Source organism: Lycorma delicatula, chromosome 10 (assembly GCF_047948215.1).
Source record: "Lycorma delicatula isolate Av1 chromosome 10, ASM4794821v1, whole genome shotgun sequence".
NCBI lineage: Eukaryota > Metazoa > Arthropoda > Insecta > Hemiptera > Fulgoridae > Lycorma > Lycorma delicatula.
In genome coordinates this window covers 51,744-73,017 of record NC_134464.1, presented here as the reverse complement: position 1 = coordinate 73,017, position 21,274 = coordinate 51,744, and the positions used below count along the sequence as shown (strand labels likewise).

At 27.9% G+C, this 21,274-nt stretch overlaps 1 pseudogene; it reads right to left on the bottom strand.

Annotated features, from left to right (window-relative positions):
• Positions 1-21,274, bottom strand: part of LOC142331637 (dynein heavy chain, cytoplasmic-like) — a 101,227-nt pseudogene that overhangs the window by 36,465 nt on the left and 43,488 nt on the right.

The following is a 21,274-nucleotide window of genomic DNA, read 5'->3' as shown; positions in this document are numbered from 1 at the left end:
TAACAGATTTTAAAATTTGCAAATATAATATTATTAAGTAAAACTTATTTATTTAATAAACACTTTCAAAAGCAGGATGAAATTTGAGACATTCGGTAAAGATGTGTACAAGTCACTGACTAATGTCAGACTGATCAGTCTAATGCAATGCTAAATGATACAAAAGGCACAAATGAGCATGTTGCAACATGAATTTTCCTGATGACTGGAAATGACTTCAAGTGCCTGTGACATGAAGCCTACAGTTGAATGGTTCAAACAAGTCTATTTCAACTACAGTAATAAGTATAAAAATATTAAAGTGCCAAGAAGAAAAGAAACCCCCATGGAACAATTATTTAGTGAGTCAAAATATCACTTTTAATAGGTTTTTCATTATTTTTGAGAAGTTATAACTTTTTTTTATTGGTTCAATATACAAGAAACTTTTTTATCTGCCATAAACATCTACAAAAACACTAAGTTGTGTAAATTTGAATTTAAAAAAAAAAAATTAGTTTTCAAAAATTCATAAAAATTTAGGGGTAAGTATATTCATCATTGTATACCATAAAACATACTACTATGGTAAAACTACCAACATATACCTACATATAAAAAAATAATTTAAACTGTGCATGCTAGCCCTGCCTCTTGAATGGACTGATCCCAAAACAATATTGAAAAAAAAATAATAGAAATCTTACCGAGTAGTTAGTCTTAACATAGCATCTAACTGTTCCTGTGAAAGACCTCCAATAGCTGGTGCTCTAGCAATTAGTACACCTTCTTTACCACATAAGAAAAACTGAAATTCTTGATCTAAAGATGGTTCGCTAGGTACTCCCTTTAGATGAATACGACATAGTAGTATAGCCAATGTCAATCTATCGGTATGTAACATACCTCTGGCAACTCGTTCATAACAAACCTAAGAGTAACAGAAAATGAAAGAGTGAAAAGTAAGGTATATGTAAAAATGGAAAACAATATATGTTCAGATAATTACAATTAACATCAATAGAATCTTGCTTATTTGGATTTAAAGATTATTCAGATAATTATTTATTTTTGAAAATTTAAATTTTTGGCATTGCCTTTGCAAAATTGATTTGGAAATGTTAAAAATCAACTAAAATCAGGTTTTTCTTACATAGAAAAAAAAAATATATATGTACATATATATTGAAGGGTGAATGCTTTCACTCCCAAGTGAGCTGGAGAAAAGAGATAATAGTACATGTCAGGTTCTAACTAATATGTTATAAACATATTTATGTTCAACCAAAATTATAAATTGATGTCCAATTATGACTGCCTTTTTTTTTTTTTTAGAAGGGATGAAAACTTTGTAAAATATGAAAAATGCTAAGTCTTACCAGGATTTCACCTTAGACCATTCTAGATGAAATGCAGACAATGTCACTCTGTCAATGAGGTTGGCATATATGAGATGTGGCTACTAAATAATGAGACTAATGCTGTTAAATATTTTATTTTGAATTTATACATATTTAGTTATTATTCCCTTCAATATACACCCCTCCTGTAACCCTACAACGCTCCATGTGAATTTTCCATTGTTCAAAACAGTGTTGGAAGTCTTCTTCTGCAAGCTCTTTCATGACACATGCTGCATTTTCTTTGACAGCTTTAACGGTCTGAAATCTTGTTCCTCTTAATGCAGATTTGACCTTGGGGAATAGATAAAGTCACATGGTGCCAGATCAGGTGAATAAGGCGAATGGTCTAACACTGGCATGTTAATACTTGGCTAGAAACATCTTGACAGAGTGCAGTGTGAGCTGGTGCATTATCCTGATGAAAAACCCATGACGTGTTCTACAACTCAGGTTGTTATTCATAGAGTTGAGCAACGACCTGAAGGTAGTAATGTTGATTAATAGTTTGACCTTCAGGAACCCAGTAAAGGTAAACAATCCCATGAAAATAGAAAAAAACAATCATCATTGCTTTGAATTATCATTTGCTCATTCGAGCTTTTTTAGCTCTTGGTGAAGTTGGGGCCTTCCAATGCATAGATTGATGCTGGATCAGAAGTGAAAAACCAAGATTCATCACATGTTATCACTCTTTCCAGGAAGTTTAGGTCATTGTCAATGGCATTCAAAGTGTCAGAATAAACATTTTCACAAGCTTCTCTTTGTTCGATTACGAGAATTTTAGGCAAGAATTTTGCGCACACTTTTTGCCTGTTAAAATTGTTACGTAAAATTTGCCTTGCAGATTCTTACAGTTTCAGCAATCGCATGAATAGTTAACAGACAGTCAGATTGGATCAGATTACCAATTTTTTCAATATTTTCATCCAGTTTTGACGTGGAAGGGCGGCCTAGGTGAACATCATCTTTCAATGTCTTCTCGCCATCTTGGAAATTCTTAAACCACTAAAAACCCACCCATGCACATTATAAATGTTCATTGCCATATACTTTTTTTAATAAAAGATAAGTTTCAGTAGCAGTTTTTCCAAGTTTCATATGAAATTTTCCGACAATCCTTTGCTCTAATAAAACACTTTTCATTTCAAAACTCATTTTTTCCGCAAAACAAAAAAACAGATGTTATCTAAACGAAGGCCATGGCCAGACTAATGTGTCTACAGAAACTGGGGTGGCAACAATCGAAAGAGAAGGCTTCATGCTAAACAGCTGTCGGTTGTACAAATTTGGCTTGTGCGCAGTTCTTCTGTAGCAGCATTAGTCATGTTATTTAATAGCCACAGCTTGTATACTATAGCAATTCAGACAGCAGTATACCTTAGTATTGTGATCTTTTTAATGAAGGAACTAGAAAAAGTCTGATTGGCAGCAAACAAAATGAAAAACTTTTTATTTAAATGCAGTCATAACTGACTGCAATGGCAAATTCAATAAACACATCCTGCAACTGATCAAATATGATGATCACAATGAAACAGGTTATTAGCATGAATCTAGTATGTAAACAATATTTAAAACAAGTATGATTAATTTTGTAGATTAATTGGTTAATTTAAGCACTGAAAATTTTACCAATTCATCTGAGTCAAACATCTGATAATTAAAAAAAATTTTACAGATAAAAAAACATTCATATTACTTACAGCAAACAGATCTTTTGTTATTGTAGTTAGACGGGTGTTATAATCTGACAATGAATCCAGTTTAGGATTATTTAACAATACAGAACTAAATATATCCAAAAAGAACTGCAATGAGTACTGATACAGAAAATGTATCTGATTTAAACTATCCATTGTAAAGTACATATTACTGCAAGCCTGAAAAAATTAAACACAAAGCGTATAAATTTTTGATGAACAATTGTTTCAGCATGAGTGACACTTACCAATCCAACATAAAAATTACATTGGTTCGGTGAAAGAAAGCACACAAAAAACTAATTCATTCTTCACATTCTCTATTTTTTAAAAATTATATTTTAATTCATACAAACTTTTAGAAATAGTTTCTGTGACTAATAAGAAAACAAAGTATGGAATGAAAAACAAATTACTTAATTAAATTAATGGTATCATTTTAAAATTAAAAAAAAAAAAAAGTCACTTTCAAGAGCAATCCGACAATTCAATTGGCATTCTAACTTCTCCAGACAGTAGATGAAATAAATTGGTCAAAAAACTAAAAAAAAAAAAACTGTAAATAATCTGTGAAGAAATTTTTATTCTATTGCTCCCAAGTCAACAAAAATCTATTTTTGTCAGATGCATGTTTGTGCAAAGTATGTTGGCATGTATTTGGTTTTATAACTCTATACCCTGTTGAATGATTTTCTTCAAACTTTGTAACAGGTATCACCTTCAGGGAAAATAATGCATTATATTTTTGCAAAAATTGGATAAAGAAGTAGGGGTATTTTAGCAAAATTAAAATTTCAAAACTTTTTGGGGTATTTTAGCAAACAATTTTTCTTACAAAAATTGACATTTTTTTTAATCAGGATCACAAATTAGCAAAACTTTATAATTAATATTCACCACTTCCCAAAAAATGACTAATATTTTTTCATTTTTTAGCTATATCTTGCTTCAGCCAAAAATTGCAATCGCCTTACTAGAAATTTACAATTTTATTTATTTAGAATTATTACTGTATCTGTCTTTTTTAAACATTTAAACATTTTTTTAAATTTATTATCAGCACTTAAAATTATTTTCTTCAAAATTAATTTTACCCCAACGCTTGCCCTAGAGTAAGAGTCCTCGAAACGAAAAAGTCTTCTTTTCGCATTTAAAATTTTTAATGCTCAAAACCTATTTTTCAAACAATAAATCACTAAAAAAAAAACTGAACAATTTTTCCATTAAATTTTTATTTTAGTTTATTTAAAATCAATTTTAGTGAATATTTAATCTTTAGAAAAGCTCCCTGATGCATGAGCCAAAAGTCGAAAACATATTTCTTTGAAATTGTGATGCTAATATATTAATATTTAAACTTCAAAAATGAACTGCATAACTTGACTGCCATCATCAGGTAAATTATGTAATTTTCTGCCAGCTTTTTTTGTACATGTTTTATCCTACATTTCACCACTGTGGAAATATTTAAAAAGCAATATTTACTAATATCTCAAAACTAGGTCAATGAGTAAACATAATTAATAAGGCATTATGTAATCTTATGGAGCATTAATATTTTTTTAAGGAAGTACTCATATACACACACATTTTTCTGTTGAATTACACCAACTATTATTGTCATTATCCACATGTCAATGGCATGCAGAAGGAATTTCCAGAAGAGAGGTAGGTACATCCAGTGTTCTTTAACGTGTTTTAATTAAGGAAGTATATTAAATGTGCAATCAATTATTACTACTCCCTTTAAATCTATTCCACATCCTTTTATTTTCTAAGTTCAACTCTTTGACACATTTTACTTAAGAGTGGATCATTAGACTTAGGCTTGCCATATTTTTTTGGGTCCAACCCAGGACATATTTTTGAAATTACTTAAAAGTCTTACCAGTTTACTAAAACATTAAAAACTTTATATATTCAGTTGTATTTTTCACTAGACATAACTTTTTTCAGAAATGGTTTGTTTGTTTTAATTACATCATAAAATTCACAACAAGAAAGTTCTGAATTAATTTTTAACATTTAGCAGATGTTTAACAGTAGATACTGAAAGTTTACTCCTTTATGCAAATCAAATGTTCCCTGTAATTGAAAAAACTCTCTTAACTGGAGTAGATAACCCAGGCAAAGACATCGCAAACTCAAACATTTTAGAAATATTGCAACATGAAATATCAGTCTTTTGAAACACCTTAAAAATTGCTTTCCACTTCTCTTCAATAATAGCTGGTACTTTTTCAGAACTTGAACCACAACTTAGTTTAATCCTTTAGTTTTGAATTACTTGGTTTAATAATGTACATTCATCAAATAGGTAATCAATATTTAAGATATCTTTTATTATTTTATTAACTTGTGCACTCGCTTCTAAATCAGACCAGACAATTTCAGTTTGTAAATTTATTCATTAAAACTTACTAACTATCAAAACTGGTTCTCCACAATTCTAAAGTATTGGATACTAGAATTATAAAAATTGTCTACGCTTGAGAAGACTTTTTGTTCCTGAATGTCATTATTTTCTTTTAGAGTGCATAGCAATTCTTTGGGAGAAGATGGTATAAATTTGTGAGTTTTTCTTTCCTGAAGTTGACAAATTAATTCAGACTATGTCTGAAATGCTTGTTGCTGTGATCGAATTAGCTTCCAATTTCAGAACTACATTATTAAATAATTGTAGAGTACCATATAAAAATTTCAAAAACAATTTACTTTCTAGATTTTCATAAAATCCAATAATTTTGGGCATTTGTCACAATAAGAAGTATGATTTTAAGTAATCAACAATGGAAAGAATTTTTTCTATTGCAGGTAACAAACTAAGAAACCTTGTGCTGCTATGAGATAATACTTTTTTGTAATGTGTTTCCACAAATTCACAGAACTCTGAAGTTTTGTTACTCTTACTGTAAATATGTGAAAATAATTATGAATTTTTATAACAATAACTTCTATGTCCAGGAGTAGAGAAGCACCCCTCACACAATGCTGTTTATACTGAATTGTGTACAATGTGGGTTGAACAACCAATTCCTAAAATAGGTCTATCTAAATCAGTTTGAACTTTCCTGAATACATTTTCATTCCCCTTTTTCCTCACACCACCAAAATTACTGTTAGTGTTATCAGCAGTATAACAAACCAACTTTTCTTCAAGTTTGTATTTTTTCAAACACTGCAAAAGATAGAGTTAAAACTTCAGCAGTTTCACAGACACTCCATCAAAATTTAAAAGTTGAACTTGAATTCCCTCCTCCAGGCTGAAATAACTTACAACAATTGCAGTAAGTTTTACTTCACTTCTGTTTGAGGTATCCATCATGTTGTTATATAATTAATATTTTCCAAAGAACGCAACACATTATCAAATATAAATGGCGATATAATGTTATATCACCCTTTCCTTTATAAGCAACAGAAAATTCTCCAGTACATAGTATGCAATAAACACGTTCATTTAACTGTCATTTCACAATTTCAAAAATTTGTATTCCTATGCAGGTTAACATTAAACATACATTTTCTTTTGTCCATTGCTAAACGATGAGATAAAAAACAAATAGAGATAAAATGATCAAAAACATGCAGACGAGTTACTTCACAGATGAAAACAACAAAAACACATTGCCCCTGTTGTTTGCCAAATGACTAATTAAAAGTTGTGGTGAGGCCGGTAGCTACACCTCCGTCAAAATCAACATCAATACTTGCTTCAAGGATGGCTAAAAGACGCACGGCTGTAAGAAAATGTTTAAAAACATGAAGTCAAACTTATAGGTCTAAAATTTAAAAAAATCATTGCCAATCATAAAATTCTCAAACCCCGGACAGAATTAAAAAACAGGACGGTCCAGGCTAATCCCACCAGACGTATGGTAAGCCTAATTGGATTGCAAGGTATCAGTATAGGAGAAAAATTATTATTATTACATTCAAAAGATACAAAATTAAAAAAAAAATGTTTGACATACACAAACAGCAATCTGAAAATACTTCTGCAGGTTTTACAGGATGTAGGTTATACGTCAGTTTAAATAGATCTCAGATTAAAACTATCTGCATTTTCTTTAGAACAAAAGCAAATATAATTTATGAGTATGAATATATTTATATACACATATATACCATTGAATTAGATACACTCACCTGCGATAATGGTTTATATTGCTGAGATACAGTTTCAATTTCGGCAATGACCTTATCAGTTTCTTCAACTTTCTTGCTGATGTCAGCTGCCTCTTGTTTCAATGTCTCCAATGTTGTTATAACAGAATCATCATCTAATATTTTACCCTTAGCTTCATTTAAAGCTTGCAACAATTGTTTTCCCAATTGTCTCAATCTCAAGTGGAATTCACCTTGTAATTTAAGAAGATCTGAACGTTTTTCATCGATATCAGGACGTTCAGATTTTAATACTTGATTAAGACATTGGGACTGAAGTGAACAACGAGTAACAGTAAAATTAATGAACGTCACTCGTGGTGGGAACTCTACAGTAGGATCTCTGGTAGACAAAAATATAACAAATGATGGTGATAAATCAATATCTTGATCTCCAAGTGTAATTAAAACTCGACCTCCAGTTCGACGCAGTTCTCTGTTTAATACTGGATTCAATATTGGATCATAATTTTCAACATCCTGCAAAAAATTTATTGTAATTAATTTTTTAAATCATTTTTAATAAACTCAAATATTATGACTGGAATGTAATAAAAGTCAAAAGCATATATAAAATAAAAAGTGAAACTATGTAAAAGCTTGCGTATTAAAGAGTTATTTCTTCTAAGAAGTAAGATTATTCTCTTAGACATAGAAAGTGGATACAAAAAACTGGTTGAAAAAATTAATTAATTCACAGGATAAGAGAGTTGATATGCACTTACGTACAAAGTTGTAAGCCTTAGTATTATGGTTGAATTGGCCAGATATATGATGAACTAATTTCTGAATTGCATCTTGATATTATCATTTTTTGCACTAAGTGAGATGGATAATCTTTCAAACTTGCTACAGCTGCAAGTCAGCAATCTCAAATATTTCTTGTTCTGACAATTTTGGAGCATAAAGGCAATTTTTGATGCTTTAGTTGTTACAATTCAGCAATCAGTTTCAATTTTAATTACAGTGAAGTTTCTTTTTTTGTTTTTATTTAGTTTTCCCCACTTTTTTTTGCAAAGAAAGTTAATATTGCTTGATCAGGCAAGTGTATTTTTTTATTATTTTTAAGACTATTTAGAAGTTAAAATTATCATTAATTTTTTTAAACATCACCTTTATATATTTTTCTTATGAGAAGCATTTTCTCCAGTTTTGTTATCAAGCTTTTCCATCAACCAACATATTTACTTTTCCATACTTTCTGATTTTACTTTTATAAACTTCTTGATTAAAAAATTTTTGTTTATTTATATATTTTAAATTTAACAATTAAATTTTAATAAATGGTAATTATACTGTAAAATGAACACAAAAATCTTTTCAGAGATTAGTTTTTACTGTTGTGTGGTGTGATACTTTTAAGATTAGAAAAGCCATATGAAAACAATACAGTTTTAGAAAACTACACACATCAATACACAATAGAAAATAAGTTTTTATGTAAATGGAACGAACAAAAGTTACCAACAAAAATCACATCATAACATCATGTTATACAAACATCATTGATGTCAGAAATATGTACAATAGTTAATGAATCTGATATCCAAAAACTCCTAAAAATGGTAAACCTGAAATAGAATTTCTCAATAATACTGGGTTAATTTAAATAACATTTTAATAGGTTTATTGTTGATGGGGTGATTAAAGTTTGGGACATATTATTAACAACTTCAAGTTATTTTTCAAATTTATGGAAATAAATATTTTGGTTGAAAATACTTCACAGATGCCAGTTTAGATAAAATGATCAGGATTTTTTTTATTAATTTAATATTATGTTTTTACTAAAATAATCAAGCAATTTACTAAAACAACATTAAAAATGTCTACACGAGTGGATAATACAATCTCCCTAATATATGAAGGTTTAATTCCTTTTATATCTTCTACTTTTAATAGAAATCTAACTTTTATATCTACTTTTAATAGAAATCTAACTTTTATATCTACTTTTAGAAGGTTTCAACTACTATTATTTACTTTAACCTACTTTTATTGTTTTAAAATGTTCATCTAAAATGTCAGTTTTGAAGGAAGAACCATTTATGATGATCTCATAATTATTAGGCCCTTCTTTTTCCAAGTAGCAATACCAAAAGAGATTTTATGAAACAATAAACACAATAAAACATAAATCATAATTTTTGGTTTTAATTCAATCACCAACTCCTATTTTAAATTCAAGAGGAAACATTAATAAATGTAAAAAAAATGTGTATAAATATGTATATTCAATTACCTGAACAAGAAGAGGATTACCAAAGCGAAGGGCTGATTCCAAATTCTTTCTAAATGAATCATCCAGAAAACTAGTTTTTGTAATTTTACGATCACGGAATTCATTTAATATAAATTCTGTAGCTTGACCAGATGGATCAATTATCAAAGGATAACGATTGAATCTCTGTAATTAAATAATAAATAATATTACTATATAAAATAATAATAAATATAAATAATCAGTAATAATTTACCACTATTGCATCCTTGATTAAATAACTTACACATCAAACTAAGTATAAATTCAACATTGATTTGAATATGTATTTAAATCTATGAATAATTTTGATAAAATATTTTATCAAAACTACTACTGGAGTAGTTCTCATTTCCTATTTTTGTATTTTTTAACACAATACTAATTGTATTACTACTTCATAAAAAAAAAAGTGAAATATATTAAGTATTGAAAATTGTTTCGAGACCGTAAATATGGACTCTCAATAATAATTGATTAAAATCTTTTTTCTTTTTAAATAGTTATATCACACACAGATTTAGAGAATATATCTCTATTCTTTTGTGCAATTTTATAACTTATAATAATTTTTAATACATAATGTGTAACTCAATTATTGAAAAAAAAGGAGCAAAAGTAATACATAATAGAAGTGAATATTACTTAAATATACAAGCTTGCATAATAAGCTTAGTATTTTATTAAACTTCAAATCAAAACAATACAGCTTGATTTTGTTAAAACAAGATTAAACTGATCCTCCCACAACTTGTCATCTGATAAAATACCCAGAAATTTCACTTTATGGGTAACAGAAAAATTATAGTTATCATTAACAGGTATTCTAACTACGCAATCAGAAATCTTATGTCTACCTAAGAAGCACAATGCACAGTTTATCCAAATACAAAGAGGATGGTTACAATCCACCCAGTGAATAACAATTATCGTAGAATTTTCAATTATTTTTAAATAATTATCTTCAGATGTAGATACAGCGTGTTGTCTGCAAAGAGAGTTACAATGATTACGTCAAGATTTTGAAGAAGGTATTAAAAAAAAGCATGAGACACTTTCACATTTCACATCTTGAAGTGGGGACCTAAATTTTACAAGCATATTCTTATCAAAAGATGAAATTTCAACTGCTTGTTAATTGTTAATAAGGGATGACTTAAACCAATTAATGCAGTTCCATGACAAAATTTTGTTATCAGTAAAAAATGTGGAACTAAATTGAATGTTTTACTGAGATTGTGCACAAGGTGAAAATGGAATTGTTTTATTATCTATATTTAAAATATTTTTTAAAAGTTGGGAAATTCTGGGTCATTAGACAACTTTTCCTTAGAACCATGCTGAAAGTAAATGTTTGCTTAAAGTTTGTAAAATCAATTTTTCACACTTTTTCAAATACTTTAGGAAATATGGAAAAAACAAAATTGCCCTGTAATTTCAAAATAAAAGCGCCAAACCTTTCTTAAGAAGGGGGTAATAACGAAGTGGACGTTTTTAGGCAATTGGGAACTTGTATGCCATCAAACCACACTGCTCAATAGATCTTGTATATTTTGTGTAACCTATCTCCAAGCCTTCTTTCTTATCTTTTATTTCAGTGATATTTTGTGACCAGCTTGCTTCAGCAATAAATGCATCACTGACTTTTTTAATAGGGGTACCTTAAAAGTTGAGTTTTTTCCACTTGAAATCACGTGATAAATGAACTGAAAAAAAAATTCCACCATAAAATTAATAATACCAAATCTGATATTCTTCAGAGAGTTACGGACAATTTTGTGCATCATCAGAATCAATATAGGAGGAAATTTACAAATACAAATATTAATGATAAATAATAAAATTTCCCAAAATCGCTCTTTCAAATTATGGAAATATAAATTTAATTATAAAATAAAGAACTATTGCTAGTTCTTTTTGACAGAGGCTCTGTCAAAAATATTAATTAATAAATATAATTGATGCTGTTATGGACCATTTTTGCCATTTTCCCAGTTTTGTCATTTCAAAACAGCATTTTATGCATTAAATAATTACTATATTTTTGATTAATAACAAAAATTAAAAAAAAAATTACTACAAGTCCATTAATTTTTTCCTTATTTTTAAAACTAAACATTTTTACAGATTTTATATAATTTTTTACTCTGACAACTTTTCAATGTATTTAATATAATTACATTTATATTTTAGTCCTTATGAAAAGAAAAAATTACATAAAAACAAGACAAATTTCTAAAATTACTTCAACAAGCAAAAGTAGACCAATCTAACAGAATATTTACATTAAATGTAAATCTTCATCTAGATTATGAATAAACCATAAAATAATAAGCAACATAACTAATAAAATTTATGGATGATAATTTTAACACAATTTATCAAATAGAAAAACAAGTTAATTAAATTTCTATGATAATAACATGTTCTGATATTAACAGCCAACTTTCAAAAGGATCTCTAAATGTAGGACATAAGAAAAGCAAAACAAGTACAGACAAAGTGATAGCAACCATGTTTTAGGATTGAAAGGACATCCTATTGGTTGACTTCATGCTAAGAGGTCAGAAAATAAACTCAGAGGCATATGTCAGATACTCCATTGCCTCTGATATGGCATGCAATGCAAACAGTGCAATATGTTGTCCAGCAGCATTGTCTTCTTCCATGATAATGGTTGCTTATACTCAGCTGCAACAACTAGAGCTTTGCTTCAATGTTTTGACTGGAATGTTTTTCAGGATCCATCCTACAAATTTAGCTTGGACCTGGCGACTATCATTTATTCTGTAAAATTTTTAGGAGGCAGGCATTTTCATGATTATAATGAACTGAAAGAAGTTGTTAGTAAATGGTTGAAGAACTTTATGGCAGAAGTGTACAGTAAAAGTATACAAAAAACATGATACCACACTCTGACAAGTGTTTGAATTTGTGTGTGACTATGTTGAAACATAGTTTAAGTATTCCAGTAAATATAAAATAAAAATTGTTTAATTAATTCTTCTTACCTTGATTTCCTATTATCAAAACATTCTTTGCTTTTTAGACTACCCTTGTTACTGAATACTTTTATCTAATTTAAAAATTCATCATCTTAGTATAAATCTAATATAATATACAGTGTATTCTGTGCAGATATCCATTTAGAATTCAAGAACTGCTGGGCTAGTCTGAATGATTTTTAATAAATTTTTGAACTTCTAGAATGGTTTTAAGCATAAATTTATCCACATAACTCTAGATATTTAGTGAATGTAGCTAAAACAGGAGCATGTCATATTTCAGAATTATTTCTCATGTGATATTTTGAATCGCTGAATAATTATGTTCACATTAAATTTTATTATGCAATAGTTTTTATAATTAGGCAAATAATGCAGTTTTTAATTATTATTGAAGTACAAACAAGATGAAGTAAACGATTTGAAGTTTCTTTGAATAATTACTATAATAATGTTCAATACAACAATATTATAATTACTATAATAATTTTATAATGTTCAATACAAAACTAAAGTAAAAGAAATTTAATAGCTTTCTTTATATCAATTGTACCTATCATCTTGAATTCTGGTTACAAAAACTATACAGCCTATTTCAAAACGAGGGCTTTACCTTGGCACATTATTACTTCTGAGAAAAATTAAGAGGAAATTAAAATATATAAATATGCAAGTAAAGAATTACATAAAGAAAATTATTCTCCCCATTCCCTTGACCAAATATAATCAAAATTAAAAGGCACCATACAAAACTTCATAAAAAGCCAAACTGACATAATAATGAAATGGAATCATCTAATCAGTACAAGAATAAAGGCCAAAGATGAAAAAAGGGCTTTTGCCTCTACCTCTTTATGGGATTTGAATGAAACAAAACACCATCAGAAAATATTTTAGCTACATAATGTGCATTAAACTATGAGAAAAATATTTCCAACCTTTGAGTGAAATTTTAAAATACAGGACCTAAAGTCCATATCAACCTTTCTGTCCCCTTGTCTGATTGTGATCAAAATTAAACAGCATTAATCTCCCATATACAGAAATCATCATGCAAAACTTCAACCTAATTGGTCCAACCAGTCTGGAGGTAAAAGCAAAATATAGGCATATATATATGTGTATCTACATATATCTAGAATTTTTCAATGTTAAAATTTTGTTTTTTGGTTAGGCAAGATCATGAAATCATAAGATCTACAAAAACACTGACAAGTAAAATTTGACCTGATAAGTGTATTGTTCCTCATATTGTATCCTGTGCAGCTATACAGTATGACAAGCAGATATGAAAGTAAAAATAAAAAAGAAATAATATAAAAATTAAACTTTCTCTCTTTTTAATACAACTTTTTCAATTTAAATGTTACAATGAATATAAGTAAAAAATTTTCTAGTATGAAATCTAATGTGTTTGAGAAAGCATTCTGGGGGTAAGGATTAAAAAAAGTGAAATTTTAAATAATATTTGTATGAAGTATTTTGTCTGTTAACTTTTTTTAAAAATAATACCATGATCTAGAAAACACTACATAGTTTAGCTTGTTTAAGACAAGAAGGAATGTAATATATATTATTACAATGTGGTTACATAACATTACTATGTGGTTGAAAAATGCTCTCGTGCAACTAGATGGGACTACTCATAACACACGAGCTAGCTCAGCTAATACACGCAATAGGCTTTTAACTGCCATAAATATTGCACCTTACTACTTGCTTAAATTAAATGAAACATGTTGTAAAACTAAGATGGTTTCCCTAAATTATTTTAATTCTTATGATGTACATTTAATACAATTATACATAATAAATAAACTAGGAAAGAAATAAAAAATAATTTTCAACAAATAAGAAAAATTAGTAAATGAGGTTAAACAAAGTAGTATTAATAATATAAAGATACAGAAATTTGTAAAAGTATGAGATAATACAAACCTTAGCTTGTACATTTTCTAAATCTGCCTTAATTGCTTGTGCTTGTGAGATTAATTGAGCGTATTCTTCTTTATAAGCAGCAATAATACGTTCCAATTGTGCAATAAGAGCTTTCATTTCTTCACCTTTCTTTTTATTTTCATCGGCTTGTACTTCAAGACTGTGTAATTCTTCTCTCAATGGTTCAACTTTCTTCAACATATCGGCATAACTAACCTGATTAAAAAAATAAAAGTATATTAAAAAAAAGATAAACAGTAAATACAATAATAAATGTTAAAAAAGGTACAATGAAACATCTCTTAAATAGGTGTGGGATATCAAGAAGATCTATTTTGGCACATTACAACTTAAAAGAGTAGTTTCTTCCATTACAGAAAGATCACTGGGTCAACATCTATCACTGGTCTTACTGCAAAGTTGATTCCATAAGCTATGTCATTTTTTAAACACGCACTAAATGTTTAAACACAAGTTTATTTGACATTCTTGCCATTTGAAAAACTAAGGCTTGAATAATTATCTTTAAGTAGGCCCTTCTTTTAACTCAAGAACTTACTAATCACTTCCAAATAGTTCAGTTATTTTTATGTAATTAGAAATGATACACTTTTGTTATTTCTTCATTCAACTGTTACATTACCCTTTTTTCTTCTTTTTTTTTACATTGTGTTTTTCTGGTAAAACTGTACAATATATTAATTACAATCCACTAATACGACCTCTTATTAGTGTTTTATTGCTACCTCAAGGCATTTTAAGAAATAAAAACCAAAATAACAAAAATTATAAAATTAAATAAGATTCAAATGAAAATTATATAAATTAAACATTTTATATAAAACAATTAAAAATTGTTCAATAGCTTCTTTAAACCATACTTTAAAGTTGTAATAATAATTTCTGGTACACTATTTTTTCCTAACAATTGAGCACCAAAACTATACTTGTAAAAGATGAGTTTTAGGTCACCAATTTAAAATGGTAAAAAAAAAAAAAAATGGTTTACGTGGAAATACATCTTAAGAAAAATTCTTTAAATCATATTTAAAGAATTATAACTCATATTTCTATTTGTATCCTTAATAATACAATTAACCACCCCTTTCCATTCTTAACAGGATGGAAAATTCCTTTCGATTTATTGATAAAATATTGTACATCAAAACAATGACAATCTTTCCTTTTACTATATACTTATAAAAATAATATGAATACCACATATGCGAGTCTTGTGGAAAATTCTTATTGATTACATTAAATAACGTGTACTAAAGGATTTTTACAACAACGTACTGACCTGAGCGACAGCCCACTTCACCATAGGACCACATGCCATACTAGCTCGGTTTACTTTTTCAAATGTATATTCAGGATTGCTCAAATATCTGCTATGCATCTTTTCTCGAACTTCATCACTAAAATATAAAAATTATTTTTTTATTATTATTATTAACTGATTTATTTAATTTAAAACAACCTCCATGATGCACGTGAGGTTAATAAATTAGCAAGTTGGCTTTTGAAACAGCTATCCAATGAATCTGTTAAAATTCTATTGAAGTTTTAATTAATTATGTATGGATATAAATATTCACAATGCCAAGTATTATAACAACTGGATTAATAGATGGCACCATCATTATTGGTCAGAATGTACCCAGGAACATCCTTCTGTGAATCTATAAATCAGTGCTATAGTTTAAAAATGTTGAAATTAATTAGTGATAAGAAAAAAATAAATACATAATACAAAAGTATATAATATGATAACATATCTAAATGATACAAAAAATTCCATATGCATTCTTTAGATATTTACTACTTTACTAAGATTAAAATGAAAATAAAAATCGAAATGTATTGCTTAAGTAATTTATTCGATGAATCTAGAAAATGGTCTAAATTATAATTTCTTTTTTTTTAAAGAAATAAACAATGGTCTTTATATAACCCCAGAAAATCTTCCAATAGAACAAGATCTGTAATTCATTCCATGATAGGCTCACTTCTACAAATTCACTGACTGGAACAACTTCTGCTGAGGACATTTCTTATCTTCCAAATAAGTATGGAAGCACACCATCCTGTTGCACAACATGATTGACTGTATTCTTTAACTTTATCAGTTTGTAAGCAAAAGAACAACTGAAGGATGTCTGGATAGTTGGTAGTTGTGGTGTTTTCCAAAAAGTAAAAAAAAGCCTACAAAATTTTTGTATACATGTTACACCAAACTTTTCTCTCTTAAAAAAATCTTAAACAAATTCAACCACCTAATTTGATTGCTCTTACCCCTCTCCCCATCGGTGAATTCAGCAACCAAACTGATACAGATGATTATCATAAAAAGTTGCTCATATGTAAAATAAACATGTATCAAGAAATTTTCATGTCGTTAAGCAATTGTTACTTAAATAATTGAAACCAAAGCAGATTTGAAACAAACATTAGTTTTGATTTTATGTCTTGCTTGATGTCAACACATTTGCAATCATAATCTCTTCTACACAGTATCACTTACAGTGACAAGTTTTAAATTACAGTGCAGACTTTTGTCTTTGGAATCCTGAAAAACTATCAAATGTGGCTGACATCTTCACTAGTACAAGAGCTTCCGAGAAATTTATCATTTTCTATACTACTCATTTCAACCAGAAAAAAAATGCTACATGGGTAAAAACACAGCATTACCGAAATAAAATTGATAATTTTTCTTCATAACAATCAAATATCTTGTGCTAGCTCTGTTGAATTGTAACCATACAGCTGAAATATGTATGCATATATATATATATATATTTTTTTTTTGAGATTAAATTCAAAATAGAATATATATCAATAAAAGCTTACATCATGTTTTATATACATAAAAATATAAAGAACAATAAAGTGTAAAATTACATGCATCATAACATAAGCAAGTCTAAATCAGTAACAACTTCAATAAAAATATAAATCATAAGCGATATACTGTTTATAATATAAATTTAAATGAATAAGAAACCAGCTATAAAAATATAATAGATTAGAATTAAGATACATATGAATAATCTTTTTAACATTAAAAAAAGACAAATAGAAAAATTAGATAAAGCACATTAAATTTATAAGCCTTTAGATTACAGCACTATACTTATACAATAGTAATCAACATATTACTTCCATACTTTTCACCTAACTGTACCACTTCAACTTGAAAGTGACATAATTTCAAGCAACTCTAATCCTTACATTCATTTCATGTCTTGTGCGATGCAATCTATCTTAACACAAGTATATTCATTTTTGCACTACACTATCTATCCAAACCTTAATTTTGGATCTGATGTATGTGAAGCATCTCAAAGTACAGTTAGCATAAGAGTTAATTTCTCAGTCTGTAATTTTTACAGTTAATAAGAGTTGATTTCTCTTGAAGTAATGACATTGAATATTCAATCCATCACTTCGAGAACACAGTAAAGAAGTCACTACTAGTTTTGCATATATACATTTTTGTGGTCTTTGTATCCCATGTAAATGATTTAGGGAACCATTTACCTTCCTTAATAAGCGCAACATGATATAGTTTTAAATCTTTATTCACTTAATCAAATTTTTATATATAACAAGACACGTTTATAAATAATTTTGAATTTTTTAAATTTATGATAAATTTAATATCTCCAACCATGAAGAGCAAAATAATAAATGCAGGAATGTGAAGTGTTCTTTAAAATTAATAAGAATGATTTAGAAATGGTCTTCCTTTTGATTAAAAAATACATTCTTTTGAAAAAAAAAAAGATTTTAATCCTTATTAGCATAGATACTTTTACTTTCCATTATCATGACTTACAATATGTGTAAATGAATGACAATATGACAGTATGAGAGAGCATGTAACAGAACGTTGTACAGTATTGGCTTCATTGTTACAATTTTTCATCTATTTCTATGCTCACATATGTATAGGCACATATAATTAATACGTCTTATACATCTAAAATAATCGAATAATAAAGACGTTTAATCTTCATTCATTAATTAATTAACGCTGGTTACCATATTGTAGAATATGATACTAGTAACAGTATTACACTCTTTTATAAAAAAAAGTTTTATTCTATAAATACACATAATACATGCACACACATACAATACCAATACTCTCTTAATTTTTCTCTCTCAATTAATTTCAATAAACAAGTCTTGCATATATCAATTAATATGCATGCATATATATTAACTGCATGCTTGCATAATAAATTTTTTTTTTTCAAAATGAAATAAGTTTTATTCAATGAACAATTATAATTAAAAATAAAATAAAAAATAATTATCTTATTAATAAATAAATAATTTATGAGATACAAAAATTTGATGATGGCAATAAATATACCAAGATGAAGTATGTGCTGGATAATCACACACATAATAGTTACTTTTTGGAAGTACTGCACATTTAGACTTATATTTTCTGATGATTTACACACATTGATTAAAAATTTAAATAAAAAACAATAAACTTAAAGATCATGCAACAAACCATACAGATCTAAAAATACCATGCATTATTTTTATTGTTTAAAGAAGATGAATGAGAAAATAATTAATTATGATGAAATTAATAGGCTAAGATAGAAAATGAATTATGAATTTCTGTTCAGTAAAATAAACTCACAACAATAATATTACCATTTTTGAGTAAATTGTAGTTTAAAATTTAAATGGAAACTAGATAAGTATAATGAAGTAACGTAAATATAAACATGATATGATGTTAAAATAAAATCAGTAAAAGATGATCAATATGGTGAGGTGACTCAATAAGTAAGTTGTACTAAACAATTTTTCTGGTTTTACACAACATATGATGTTGCTTTGTAGTCCAATCAAATTATACTTAAAGAAAAAAAATTGTTACCTGAACTTTTATAAGTGGAAATGGTAAAGGGGCTAATAATAAACATAAAATAAAAAAAATGCATGAGTGGATGTGGTGAAGAGGTGATTTGAAGGCGGGGGGGGGGGGTTTAAAGGATTAAGGAAAAAATTTCCAATACAAAAGTTGTAGATTTTTGCATGATCTACAACTTTTGTAGAGGTCACTTTATAACATAACCTGAAAATTTCTGAGAAAAATGCGAAAAATCTTTTATTTTCTTATTTTTCATTTCCGCAAAAATAATTTAATTTTGACGAAACTTGGTGAAAGTATACCTTTCTATGTCTTAAATAACCACAAATTTCTTTGACGTCAACTTTCATTGGAAATCACATTAATATCATTTTTCACCCCTATTCAACCCCCCTCCCAAATCAACCCTCCATCACCACGCTCATACATTTATTTTTTTTACGTTTATTATAAGCCCCTTTACCAATTTTTAACAATTTTAAGCCCCTTTAACAATTTTTTTCTTTTCGATCTGTCTATTGTATACTTTTAATAATTTAAAATCTTAATTGAACCAAGGCAGATTTCAACTTGCCAAGTTTTAAAAATTCTGGTGAAGTGATAGCATTTCAGTCTTTCATCTGGGGGTCCCAGGTTCGAATCCTGGTCAGACATGGCATTTTTTATATGCTACAAAATCCCATTACCATATTCCCATGTACAAGCTTCAAAGCTTCAGTGGGGAATTAATGAATTATTAATTCACCAAGAAAAGCAAAATTATTACTAAAGATTTGTTAAAAATATAATTGCACGCTGAAATTTATCAGATAAAATAATTAATGCTTAATTCATTAAATGTCGTGTTAGATATCATTACCAGTTAAGAAAAATAAATGTAGAGACAAACACCAATACTAATATTGGACAAAATTTAAATAAGGGATTTTAATTTAGTTCAATTGTGGACATAAAAATCAATTCATCTGACATTCAATCCATTGAAATGAAAGACGATTGATTTAAGATAGTTAGATTTATTTAATGGTGGCACTAAAATTAAATTTAGTAAGAAATCGGTTCACCAAAATTGGGGATTTTTTATTAGCATACTATAAAAAATCAGTGATTAAACACAACAACTTTCTAAACGTAGGAGAAAGTCAACTAATTTTACACATTAAAATTGTTTCCTTTTACTTAAGAATACTGTTATAATCTTTTTATAGGTTTATATAAAAGTCAACTTACATTTTAACTCACAAATTTTAATTAATGTGATTCAGATATGGAACGTTAAACGGATGAATGAAAAAAAGTTATTTTAATAAAATCATTGAACACATATTAAAAAATTAATTAACTGGACAGTTCTTACGTGATATTTTCAGTACTGAAGTTAGAAACAATTGAATTGATGAAATTCTCTCTCATAACGACAGTTCTAATAGCTTTCCAATCGCTAGCACTTTCACCAAGAAGAAGACAAATAGATTCTAAAGTTAATTTAACAATCGGAGGAGGATTTGCCATAGACCTAACCTCAACGAGTTGCTGATTCTTGATCTCTTTCACAGCTACATGCAACATGACAAAAATATAGAACTAATATGAACAATAAATAAAATACATACATAAATAAAAACAAAAATATAATAAACAAAATATTAACATGCTTAGGCTGATTTAATTTGCAAATGCAATACATTAGAAAACATTATATAACAAGGGAAAAACATTAAAATTAACTGTGATTTATTGATCCATTTTCATTTTTCAGTGATCTGAATGAATTTTTAGATCAGAATAATATATTATTTACAACACCTGAAATTAATTTTTGATCAGAATTTAACTGGCCATGTTGTGTATTAGATAGTAAACTGCATCCTTTATAAAGTAATCTTTTCCACAACATCTGGAATATACTACAACAGACA